The sequence below is a fragment of the Sparus aurata genome, chromosome 10 (genome assembly GCF_900880675.1).
Source record: "Sparus aurata chromosome 10, fSpaAur1.1, whole genome shotgun sequence".
Taxonomy (NCBI): Eukaryota; Metazoa; Chordata; class Actinopteri; order Spariformes; family Sparidae; genus Sparus; species Sparus aurata.
Window position 1 is genome coordinate 2571858 of NC_044196.1, and position 12699 is coordinate 2584556.

The 12699-nt window shown below is 39.4% G+C and overlaps 1 long non-coding RNA gene and 1 pseudogene across 1 annotated transcript; one reads left to right on the forward strand and one right to left on the reverse strand.

Moving 5' to 3' along the window:
- The first annotated feature begins 630 nt into the window (after positions 1 to 630).
- LOC115590121 (uncharacterized) lies at positions 631 to 1624 on the forward strand. Its single transcript, XR_003985686.1, has 2 exons — positions 631 to 731; positions 1209 to 1624. It is a non-coding gene; the product is annotated as an uncharacterized LOC115590121 (long non-coding RNA).
- A 6231-nt stretch (positions 1625 to 7855) lies between these two features.
- LOC115590069 (gastrula zinc finger protein XlCGF8.2DB-like) lies at positions 7856 to 9957 on the reverse strand (annotated as a pseudogene).
- Positions 9958 to 12699: the final 2742 nt, after the last annotated feature.

Here is a 12699-nt window from a genome sequence, read left to right on the forward strand (position 1 = left end):
CTACAACAAGCACAAAGTCCTCTTTACTGAGCTTCACTTCAGAAACACATGGAGGACATCAGTTCACAGCCAGTCGTCACTTTGCTGCTGCTGACCGTCCACTGACACCAGGACTGAACTCAACTTTCACTTTGAGCTGTTTCCAGTAAATCACATGTTAGACGCTGCTTCCTGTGACGCCCACAGCTGTGGTTCACTGTGTTTCTGTCCACGTCTCTTGTCTTAGTTCTTTATTTTTGGATGTCACCACAGTAACACAGCCTCGATGAACAAGTGTCATGATGGCTGTGCTGACTGTTCTGCAGTTGTCTCAGGTGTCTCTAATAGACAGACGTGTCTGTGAGCTACAGCAACATAGACAGGTGTTTGAGAAGGTTTAACACGAGGGATGTGATGGAACAATATTAGTTAAACTCTTGTGTGACATTTCTATAACCCCGTGTGTTTGTATGTGAAAGGAGAAGTGGTTAAATGAATACCACATCCTGTCTCAGGAGTTGTTGCAGTCTGTTTCCTGTATGGTGCATATATTGTTTAACCTGCATGTTGTGAATCTTCTGCTGGGAGGAGGAGTACACGTCACAGCAAGCTGCTTCATGCAGAGACTGATGGACTGTTTGCGCATGCGCAGTGTGTTCGACACTTTCTGTGCAGTTTAGTTGAGTTTATCTTCCACCGATCGTCAGCGCTCTTCTTTATTCCTTTGTGCAACAGTGTGCGTCGGTGATGATGTAAGTTACGTGATGAGTGGATATTGTTTATATTTCATATGTGATGAGAGCTATTAATATTACCAGGTTACTAAACTCGGTTTGCTTGTTAGCTTACCATTTAGCATGTCTTACTGAACCCCATGACACATAGACGGCCCAACATGTAACTCAGTTAATTACCATACATTTTATTTTCTTCTGTGACTGTTTATTTAGCGGTGTAGCTGTCCTTCATTGAGGCTGCTATCATATTGATGCTAGCGTGTCAAATTGACCAGACCGGTAGCTGCCTGGGCTGTCTCAGCTTAGCTTGGTCACGTGACCGGCCTGTTGCGCCAAGCTGTAGTGTTGTTTAATGATCTTACACTGACCCCTATTGGTGATTTGCAGTATGACACCTTATTCATGTCTATTGTAATGAATGTTATTCTATTAATGCCACTGTATTGTAGGTTAATTGTTATTAATATTGTTTATTGTTGTTGTCCTCTGCAGACATCACAAACCACACACATACAAATACTACAGTGTCCTGATCATTTGGATAGAAGATAATAAAGTCATCTATAGGGAAGAAGTTGTTGCGTCTTCTCTGACCGGAGGATTAGGCCAGTATATATACAGCCAGCATATCATCACCGAAGCTGTTCCGTAACACTGCATGTAACCACTAACAATAGTTGAAACGAGCACCACCTGTCATTGAGAATGTGACATGAGAAACATGAACTAAGAATGTTTGTTCCTCAACAGTGACTGTTACGCGATCACTGGGTGTGACCTGTGAAGACGATGCTATAAATGTTGCTGTTTAATATGATTCTGTGGAGATCTGCAGAGACAGCCTTACAACCTGTTACTTTGTATGATTGCTCCCCTTGCTGCAAGTAAAAGATTATTGATCAAAGGAACTCTCTTTGGTGATTCTTTCTCTCTGAAGGTTAAGAAAAACTGTGTTACTAGAGCGCACATTTTTCTGACAGTATGTAGCACTCAGCAGGTTGCAGGTGACTAGAGAGTCTGCTAGTGATACAGTCAGTGCTGTATGGACTCTACCAGCCTAGTTAATGTGGTCAGTCAGGGACGTAGAGCAGGAAACCAGACTGATAGCTGAGTTTATAACACTGAGACTGTTACCTTCTCTCACCACTCTCTCACTGAATACTAAAGTATATTCAGCACTTCTCAGATTATTTATATGAATCTTAAATGTGTTTAATCTGATTGTTCATCAAATAAATTAATTTCAAAAAGTGCTGATTCAGCTCTGAGGCAGCATGTAATCTGTAAAGTAACTAAAACAGTGTTTTAAATAAATGTAGTGGAGTAAAAAGGACATATTTGCAGAAATGGAAACACTCAAGTAAAGTACAAATACCTCAGAAGTGTATTTAGTGCAGTTCTGAAAAGTAAACCTGGGCAGAGCTCATGTCGCCCTCTGGTGGTTGTTTACAAGAACATCACTGATAAACTCTGAGTGTCTGACAGGAATCTTTTAATATAAAGTGCTGAGTGTTTACATTCAGATGTTTCTCAGAGTTTTAAAGTCAGTTTTTAAAGAATGATTTTCCTCGCTGGCTTCAGATGAACTGACGACCTGTTAGAGGCTCAAACTGATAAAATATCACAGAATAACAGGAGAAGTAAATAAGAATCCACCTAATATTTGCTTTAAAGAGGCTTCAGTGTTTGTTTCTGTTGCAGCTTTATTTATCTATCAGTTATGATTCCAGGAACAAGTCCAGTTATTTTAGGCAGAAATGCTCAGAATTTAATCAACAGCTGAAGTCAATATGTTACAGTACAACTATGACTAAGAGGCCTCAAACATTCCACTGCAGCCTGTTAGGTCCCGTAGTTAAAGTGTCCTGAGTCCACAGAACCTTTTCTGGTTCAGTTGTTTCCAATGAGCAGGGAGCAGAATGTGGAGGAATGCGGTCCAGCTCATTCAGCTCTGGACCGACTGGCACCGCCTGGAGCCAACGCTGCTGATCCCCCCTCAGTGTTTGTGACCACAGTCAGCAGCAACTGTGACCTCAGAACAGAGCCGGCCCAAGCCTCCATGGGGCCCTAAGCAAAATTTGATTTTGGGGCCCTCTATTACTGCCAATAATAATGATTATTGTCATTATTATCATTACGAATACACTTGTAAAACTAAATGTGAGAACTTTCTGTTGTAGTTAGATTGTAATCCACAGTTATTAATCCATGGAAGCAGACACCAGATTTGCAAATTTACAGAAAAATCTTTCAATTAATATTTGGCAAAGTCAGCAACTCCCCCTACTGGCGACACATTAGTAGTCAATACATAAAACCTTAAAGAGCAGCCCGACATGTTTTACCCATCTGTGGTTTTTAATCTGAAATGGTAGCAAATTCAGCTACAAGAGCAGCAGATTAACACTTAATATTCAAAGTGATATAGTACTAAGTGGGATACCGAATGTCATCTAGGCCAATTAAAAGTAACAAAAAAACTAATTGTTTACTGCAAACACAATCTGCTTTATTATTATTATTTTTAAATAAACTGCAACACCAAATGTACGAAAACAGACAGTATTAAATACAATACATTTTAAAAAATCAGACAAATACTAGGTACAAGGTAACACAAATGGTTTATAAATAAAATATTAAGATGAATTAGGACTGAAAACTATGTAAAAATGTGCAAAATCTTTGTTAAAAGGGGGGGGGGGCTTCGGCCATCGTGTCTTTTTGGGAATATGAATGTGTCCTCTATAGGCAGTGGCCCTCTTAGTACCTGTTCAGTCCTTTCTGAGTCTGACAGGAAAGAGGGACACTCAGCTGGGTCAACTGGTGGAGCTGCTGGTCCCTGCTCCAAACTGGATGCTGATGACGACAAATCAATCTCAATGACCAAAGATGAAGGACCTACAGGGAAATTACAATAATATTTTGGACAAAATTATTCATCTCAGAATATTCTGCAGTACACTGAGCAATTATAAAGGCTGTTTTGTTGTTAACTTAGCAGGTACAGCTGAGGTTGCAGAAGACACAAAAGGGACAGTGGGCACAGAGGATAGAGATGGACCTAAGATGAAAAACAAGCTAGCATGTTATAGTCATACTTCACTTGAAAATGATGCAGCTTATTTTCTAAATAAAAAAAGTACAGCTATAGCTTGTAATAGCTATAATAATAGCTTATAATTATATGTTATATTAAAAAATATATTCATCTCAGAATGTTCTGCAGTGCACTGAGCTATCAAAGGCTGTGTTAGAGATGGACCTGAGATAAAAAAAAACATATCCATATCATATGATTTTATCTTATATTAGTATATCTTAATGAGATAATCTGACTAGAAATTAAATATACATGGTGACAGTTTTTGATCACCTCATTCATCAGCCTTGGCTGCTCCTGAGGAGGTGGATTGCCCCTGGGCTGTGTCAGTGCCTCCAAAATATTTCAACAGTGCTCCTGGGGAAGTTTCATATAACGTATGAGCATATCAGGGAGATGATGTAAAAGGAATATGTTTATTTACTCACATAATTTACTGTGCTCTGCAGCAAACAATTGCAAACAACATACCTCAAACTAGTCAGTTAACTAAATTATTTAATTAATGCAAAACCATATTGCTAGCAAACATCACTGCGTTTGTATTTAACGTTAGTTATTAAACATTTGCTATCAAACACTGTTATCAAAAACGTTGTTTTGATGCCAAAAAGCGACCCAGAATAATGTATATACACTGAAAATCAACTTATTCAAAGTATCACACAAACACGAAAACGTTAGCTTGAATAGTAAGCTATCTAACCAAGTCAGACGTTTTGAATTAATGTTAGCTAGCAAATTTGCTAATATAGGCTAACGTACTTGGAACAAAATATCAACAAATGCTACATTACTAAGACATACCTTTATCTTGTCGTCTTCATCTTTCTTCCTTTTTCTTTTTTCTGCCCCTGAAGGGTAAGTCCTTTTTTGCGACATCTTCCACCTGCTCCTAGCTCCTGGATGCTGCGTGCGCACTGCACGGTTGGCTGCACTGCACACGTCACTAGCGGAGCTCTGACATCTCGAGCAGAGAGGCAGTAGGAAACTACACTCTTTGATGTTGGGGTTTTTTGTTGTTGTTGTTGTTGTTGTTTTTTGTACAAGTATGTACATTTGATAATATATGAATCATCATTGCTCACACATGGAAAAAAAAAATAATTAATTACTTTTTTCTTTTTTAAGTTAATTGCTCTTGGCGGCCCTCTAGTGGTCACGGGGCCCTAAGCAGCTGCTTAGTTCGCTTATGCTTTGGGCCGGCTCTGCTTAAAGCTTTACAGTCTGAAATAAAGCAGCCTGATCTGAATCTGTACATCTTGGTCCATTTATGTACATGAAGTAAAACGAGTCTATAACATCTCCACAGTCACAATAAGATATAAGATATAAGTCAACCTCTGAACATGTAACGTTTAAAAGTGAAGCTTTTCAGTCTTTACTTCTAAAGGCATCAAGTTGAGCATTATTAACGTATTTTAACTGACATTTTGAGGTTTTAATGTCCCTTAAAGTTTAACACATCTGGTGTTGGATGTTCAAATGAGTAAAAAACGAGTATAGACACAAAACGTACATGTAAATGCGAGATCTGAACCACTTCAGCTCTCCATGACTGATTTATTTATTTCTTTGGGCACGCAAAGAATCTTGGGCAGTTTATATCCGTGAAGGATCGTGGCGGTGCGTCCTCAGGAAGAGGGAAAAGGAGGCAGCATTTGTGGGGAGCATTTCATTTGTGACAGTCTTCGTGCAGCGTTGTGACGTAACTGGCCTTTTAATTAGTTGTTTTTAATCTGATTGTTGATCAAATAAATGAATGCTCTGGGGCAGCATGTAATCTGTAAAATAACTAGTAACTAAAATGATGTTTTCAATAAATGTAGTGGAGTTAAAAGAACATATTTGCAGAAGTAAAGTACAAATATCTCAGAAGTGTTCTGAGGTCCAGCAGTGGAAACGTTGTCAGAGGTAATAATCCTGCTGTGCTCATGTCGCCCTCTGGTGGTTGTTTACCAGAACATCAGTGATGAACTCTGATTGTCTGACAGGAATCTTCATCTTCTATCAGTAATATAGCACTAAAATGACTAATATGTTCCTACCTTACACAGTCTTACATAATAAAACACCAAAGCTCATCACTACTGCATCCCGTCATCCCTCCTGCACAGGCAGCCAACACATACTATCACTAAAGGCTCCTTGTTCCAGTTCCTAAATGATCTGAATGGCCGTTCAGTGGAGCTCAAGGTACGACCATCACATTGTTTTCATTTGAGGCTCTGGTTTTAAACCATCTTCATCAAGTAGTAACGTCCTCGTCCAGGGAACAGGCTTTCACCTGGTGGTCATCTACAGACCTCTGACTCCCAGTTACTAGAAGAGTTCTCTGAATCTCTTGGAGATCTTGTGACTCGTTCACATCAGATACTAATTATTGGGGATTTTATCTCCATTTAAAAAGCCTTCTGAAGCCTTCTGACCCTCTAAGTGAAGCTTTTCTGGGACTTCTTGATATTTCTGGCTTCTGGCTTGTTCATGAACAGACTCAGTCCAGTGGAAACTCTCTTATTTGGTGACAATTTTGCTCTATTTTCTAATTTAAGCAGCATTTTACACTCGTTTCTACACATTTTGAGGTTATTATGGTAATTTGGAAATAATTTCATCAACAGTCACACACTCATATCCCTAACTGACGTATTTTACAGGTTGAGAACCTTCATTGTCAGCAGGGGAGTAATTATGAAGTCATGTAATTATTAAATGTCTTTGAAATTACTTCCAAATAACCAAAATAATGACATGAAGATGTCTAAAAGAAATCACCACAAAATGATTTAGTAACATATTAATAATTGAAGTGCTATATTACTACGGGGCACCGGTTGTAAAGTTGCGCATGCTAAAATAAACAGCAACTTTTCGCCACATTTAGCAACGAAACATGCTTAAAAAACATACATGACTTTGTGATATTTAGTTCTCTTGTAAAAATATAATTTCAATGTCAAATCTAAATAAAAAATCTAAATCTAAATGTTTATTCTCTGTCTCTCTGGGGTCTTTCAGGGTCAGACTGAGGTTTTAAAAACTTGCAACACAGAATCTGCAAAGAAATAAATTAAACATAAAATAAATAACAGAGTATGTTTAGTTATGTTAGTATGTTTAGTGTTATATTACTACAGGGCACCTGATTTAAGGGATTATTTGGGAACTTTGTGATATTTAGTTCTCTTGTAAAAAATTTAATTTTAATTTAAAATCAAAATAAAAAATCTGAATCTAAATGTTGAATGATCTCTGTCTCTTTGGGGTCTTTCAGGGTCAGACTGAGGCAACATGGAATCTGCAAAGAAATAAATTTAAAAAAAAGAAATAAATAAAGAGTTTGAACTGACTGGAAGCAGGTGGCTTGAAACTACAAATAGCTTCTTTAAACACAAACATCGTCTTCAGGAAGTGCAGATGTGCTCAGTGGAATCTACCAGTAAGAGTCTGACATCATTACAGACATGGTTCCCACACAGAGAGACCGTTCTGTTAAATAATAAGATCTGTTTCGTTACCAGAAGTTGGAGAGAAGAGTTTGGAGTTTACCACGAGGATTTCCAAGTCATGTCTCAATATTTAACTGATTCTGAGGATCATAAGGTGACCTCTCACCAGATTTCAGAGAGGGACTTCTTGAACAGGACTTGTGTTTCTGGATACAAAACTAATCTTATTATTTAACAAAATGGTCTCTGTAGGAATGTTTTCTGTCAGACTCTGAGAATAACAACCTCAGCCTGTCAGAGACAAAAACACTTCTAGTGGACTGAAGTTTGACGGTCAGAGTTGCCCATAAGGATCACGCTGCAGTTGTGTCATGGCTGCCAGCTGAGGAGATCAACTGGACGGATCCAAAACATTCATGAAGTATAAATCATTTGCATATCAAACATGTAAATATAGTTCCAGGTTAAAAAGATCCAGAATTCCTCTTTAAACTTCACAAAAGCTCAGACAAGTAAACTCTCCTGACAGAAAAACACTCTGTACTGTGTCCGCTAACAAATCATTGAATAAACACAGAAAGACATTCTGTTGTTTGTGAATTCTTTATTAGACAAACTGTCGACACAACACTGGTGTCACGAATAGGACGCTCAACTGATCTGACAACAGACACACAGAGTCCCTGAAACCTCTGCTGGAAAGACAGGATAGAAGAAGAGTTCAGAGGTCTGAGGACGGGATCGAATCAACACAGTGTTTGTTGATTAAACAAAGACAGATAAACTTCATTCACAGGTGTCTTTCAGCTCAGAGGAATCTTCAGAATTACAAATGCTTGAACACAAGAAAGTCATTTGCTTGTTTGTGAATTTAATATGGGATGAACTGTCACCACAACAGGACCTCTGATTTACATCCAAACACAACATCAACATATTTAAATACAACACAATTAGTTTCCTCAACAACACAAACACTAAACAAAACATGAGAATAACCATGAGAACATTGAACACTTTTTGAGTATATCAGACTTCTCACTTTCAGTTCAGATCTAAAAACACTTTTTCAATACACAGTAACTCGAAACATGTTTATTTCTCGTCAAACAACAATATCCAACTCCCTGCTGTGTCAGTATTTAGACAACATGTTCAACAGACACGTTTGTAATTATATTGTAGGAAAGTGCTGAACTGTGTTGTTGTCACTGGTCTCATCACAGTCTTCGGTCTCAGCTGAACCTCTAAGTTTGGTTGTGATGAAGCTGTGACGTGTTACAATGATCACACTTGTGTTTATTTAATGTGCCACGCTGGGTGATTGTTTTGTAACAACCGCCACAACAGAAGTATTTCTCTCCTGTGTGCACGGCCACGTGTCGGGTCATACTTCTTTTATGTCTACATTTATTATTTAATTATTTACAAAATTCAGAGCAAAGAAATGCTTTTTCTCTTGTGTGAATCCTGATGTGTGTGATAAGATTTTGCTGTCAGCTGAATCTTTCATCCCCTTTTACCTTTTACCACATTCGTGACAACTGAACTGTTTCTCTCCTGTATGAATCTTCATGTGTGTGATAAGATTTTGCTGTTGGTTGAATCTTTTACCACATTCACGACAATTAAATGGTTTCTCTCCAGTGTGAATCTTTGTGTGTCTGATAAGATTTTGCTGTTGGCTGAATCTTTTATCGCATTCACAACAATTAAACGGTTTCTCTCCTGTGTGAATCTTTGTGTGTCTGATAAGATCTGGCTTTCAGGCAAAACTTTTACCGCATTCATGACAACTGAATGGTTTCTCTCCTGTGTGAATCTTTGTGTGTGTGATAAGATTTTGCTGTTGGCTGAATCTTTTACCACATTCATGACAACTGAACGGTTTTTCTCCTGTGTGAATCTTTGTGTGTGTGATAAGAATTTGCTTTCGGACAAATCTTTTACCACATTCAGGACAACTAAATGGTTTCTCTCCCGTGTGCATCTTTGTGTGTCTGATAAGACTTTGCTGCTGGCTAAATCTTTTACCACATTCACGACAACTAAATGGTTTCTCTCCGGTGTGGATCTTTCTGTGTCTGTTAAGATAGCGCTGGTAGTTGAATCTTTTACCACAGTCACAACAACTAAATGGTTTCTCTCCGGTCTTAATCCTCTTAAAACTCCTCAGTTTTGAGTTTTTGCTAGATCTTTCACCACAGTCAGAGGAAGTAAACTGTTCCTTGTCAGTACCACATCCTACACCACTTACAGGGACTTCAATGTTTTTCTGAGCGTTTGAACTTGACTGAGCTTCTTTGGTCTCACTCCAAACATCATCTTTAACTTCAGCCTGAGGTTCAGAACAGTATTCAGCTTCAGGTTCAGGAGAGTCTTCAGTCTCAGGTTCAGGAGAGTCTTCAGCCTGAGGTTCAGGAGAGTCTTCAGCCTCAGGTTCAGGAGAGTCTTCAGCCTGAGGTCCAGGAGAGTCTTCAGCTTGAGGTTCAGGAGAGTTGTCAGCCTGAGGTTCAGGAGAGTCTTTTGTCTCAGGTTTGGGAGAGTCTCCAGCCTGAGGTCCAGGAGAGTCTTCAGCCTCAGGTTCAGGAGAGTCTTCAGTCTCAGGTTCAGGAGAGTCTTCAGTCTCAGGTTCAGGAGAGTCTTCAGCCTTAGGTTCAGGAGAGTCTTCAGCTTCAGGTTCAGGAGAGTCTTCTGTCCTGTCTTCAGTCTCTGATTGTAAATGTCTATCTGGAACTGAGTTCCTGGCTGGTTCTGGTCCACCACAGTCCTGTCCGTCAGCTTCTGTTTCCATCTGTTCAGTTTGTCTTTGATGAAGCTTCGAGGACTGAGGTTTCTCTTCATCATCATCTTCATGCTTCACAGGAACAAGAGTGAATGTGAACTCAGTGATATCAACTTCCTCCTGATTAGTCCACAGTTCCTCCTGTTCATCTTTAATGTGTGGGGGCTCTGGGTCCTGCTGGTCCAGACTGGAGCTCCACTCCTGCTGCTCTGGAGAAACCTTCTTCTGACCAAACAACAGCTGCTGGACATCTGCAGGACACAAGAGACAAAAAGACAAATGTTAGGCCGACAGAAAAAAGTTAAAATCAGGTTGATATTCAACCAAATACTGGAGCGGACAGGTAACCCCACATTGTTCCACTGAACATCATGAGAAATGACAAATCTTAATGAATTGAAGAGTGGACGGACCAACTGACTCGTGTCCTCACAGATGATTTAAAAGATGATCGTGCTCCACTGAAGCTACCATATCCTGAGCACTACATCTGAGCCTGAGCCCACTGCTCTTCACCCTGATGACCCACAACGGTTCTGCAAGGTTCAGTACAAATCACAGGTGAAGCGCCTGGTTGACTGGTGTCGCCTCAACAATCTGAACCTGAATGTGGACAACACATCAGAGATCATTGTGGACTTCAGGAGGAAGCAGCTCACTCACACTTGTCTCTACATAGACGACTGGCTGCAGCTCCAGCTGCTCTGAGAACTGTAACGCCTCAGACCAGGAGGTCCTGCAGAAAGTGGTGAGACCCGGCCAGTCAATACGTGACGTCTGGGTCAAACACCTGACCTCAGGTCAGTTCATGATGTCACTGAGTGAATGACATGTGAGCGATTGTGTCTGCAGTAGGGTTGTCGAAAGTATCGAAACTCAAAAAAGTATCGATACTAAAATGTTGTATCCGGATACAATACTCATTTTCAAAAGTATCAACCTCAGACCGGAAACTTGTTGCAGTTTCTATTTGAACAACTGTTTTTTATTATAAATATTTAATGTGTGGTTCTGTTAATTGTTAGGCTACATGTTGTAAAAGAGGTTATTTTTGGATTTTTCTTGTGAATAAAAATATTTCTTTTGAATTTTGGGGTCTTTTTTATCCGTGTGGTATCGAAAATGGTATCGAGTATCGAATATTTTCCTGAGTATCGGTATTGAGTTGAAAATGTTACTATCGTGACAACCCAAGTCTGTAGACAGAAGAGAATCTAAACACAGTCTTTGTAAAGTTGTAACCACAGTTTGTATTGTCAAATCAGAATGATTGTTTTTGTGACTGGAAGGTGACACAAGTGCAAAGTACCTGGATGTGTTGATCTCACCTATAGGGAGACATTTCAGGGTGGACTTTGAGTTAATGGGTCACATGACCTGGAAGCTACTGACTAAAAACACTGAAGATACATGTAAACAAGTTACATCTAAACTAATAATATATCTAAAGTTATATCTAAACTAATCTATTGATAAAAATGCTGATTTCCCAGTAAAATAGTAATTGAAAGTAGAAAAAGCACTAAAGTCCAATACAAAGAGATACGTGTGGAGGAGAACGAACCTGCTCTGTGTAACCGAAGCTGAGGCGTTAAAGCAGAGTCCAGTAGGTTCCGGTGTCGCTGGTTCTGCTCTGTGGACCGACACAGTTCCTCCTCGTACTCTGCTATCGTCCTTTCAAACAGCGCACATATCTCCTCAGCAGCCGCAGTCAGTCGCTGCTTCACCAACGATCTCAGAATCTGGACTTTAGACATTTTCACACAGTCACACTGTTTACAGCTAGCATGCTAAGCTAACGTGTGTATACTTGTATCTGGCGGGAGATGAGTCTGAGAGCAAACAGCACAAAGTCCATCACACACGTTCATCCAGACTGTCACTACGTCACTACCGTGGACGGCTCATCTCTAATCGATCATCAATAATCACAAGAAAAGCGATCTGAGCGGCGCAGTTAGAATAAAAACAAACTGATCTGATTCGTTAACGCTCGTTAACGTGCAGCGCGAGCCTCTGACGGTATACTACGGCAACTCCAATGGGACAAACCTCGCAGCTGCACGTTAACCGAACCTCCTTTGTTTTCATTCTAACGTGTAAACATGTCGTTATTTTAACACAAAGAAAGGAATATCTTCATGTAAAACGTTTGCCGAATGAACAAGAAGGCTCGAATAGTTCAGAAAGTGATGTAGACAGAGTTTCACAGAGTTTATAAAGTGTCTCTTAACTCAACTCATAAAATTGAGACATATTTTAAGGGAGTCTGGGGACTTTCTCCAAGAAGTAGCCTACATAAGTTACATAATGAGTGTATAATGAAGAGCACAGCTACCTCTAATTCAACCACTAGATTAATTTATATTGAACTACAGTACGTGCTCCATATATACCATGTAATGTAATGTAATATAATATGATAAATATTATATAATTGAAAAGTGACTCTGATCCATCAGATTTGATCTTCACGTCTGTGTACATGAAGATGTGTGAGTGTCGTTATTTCACGTGTCTTTATTCAGAACAGAAAACACTTTTCAAAAGCAGTCACTAGGTGGCGGTACAACGCCTTCTCAACACTGTCAAATTACTGTTTTTACACTCCCACTTAATTTTACAGCATTTAAGCACTTGAGCAAT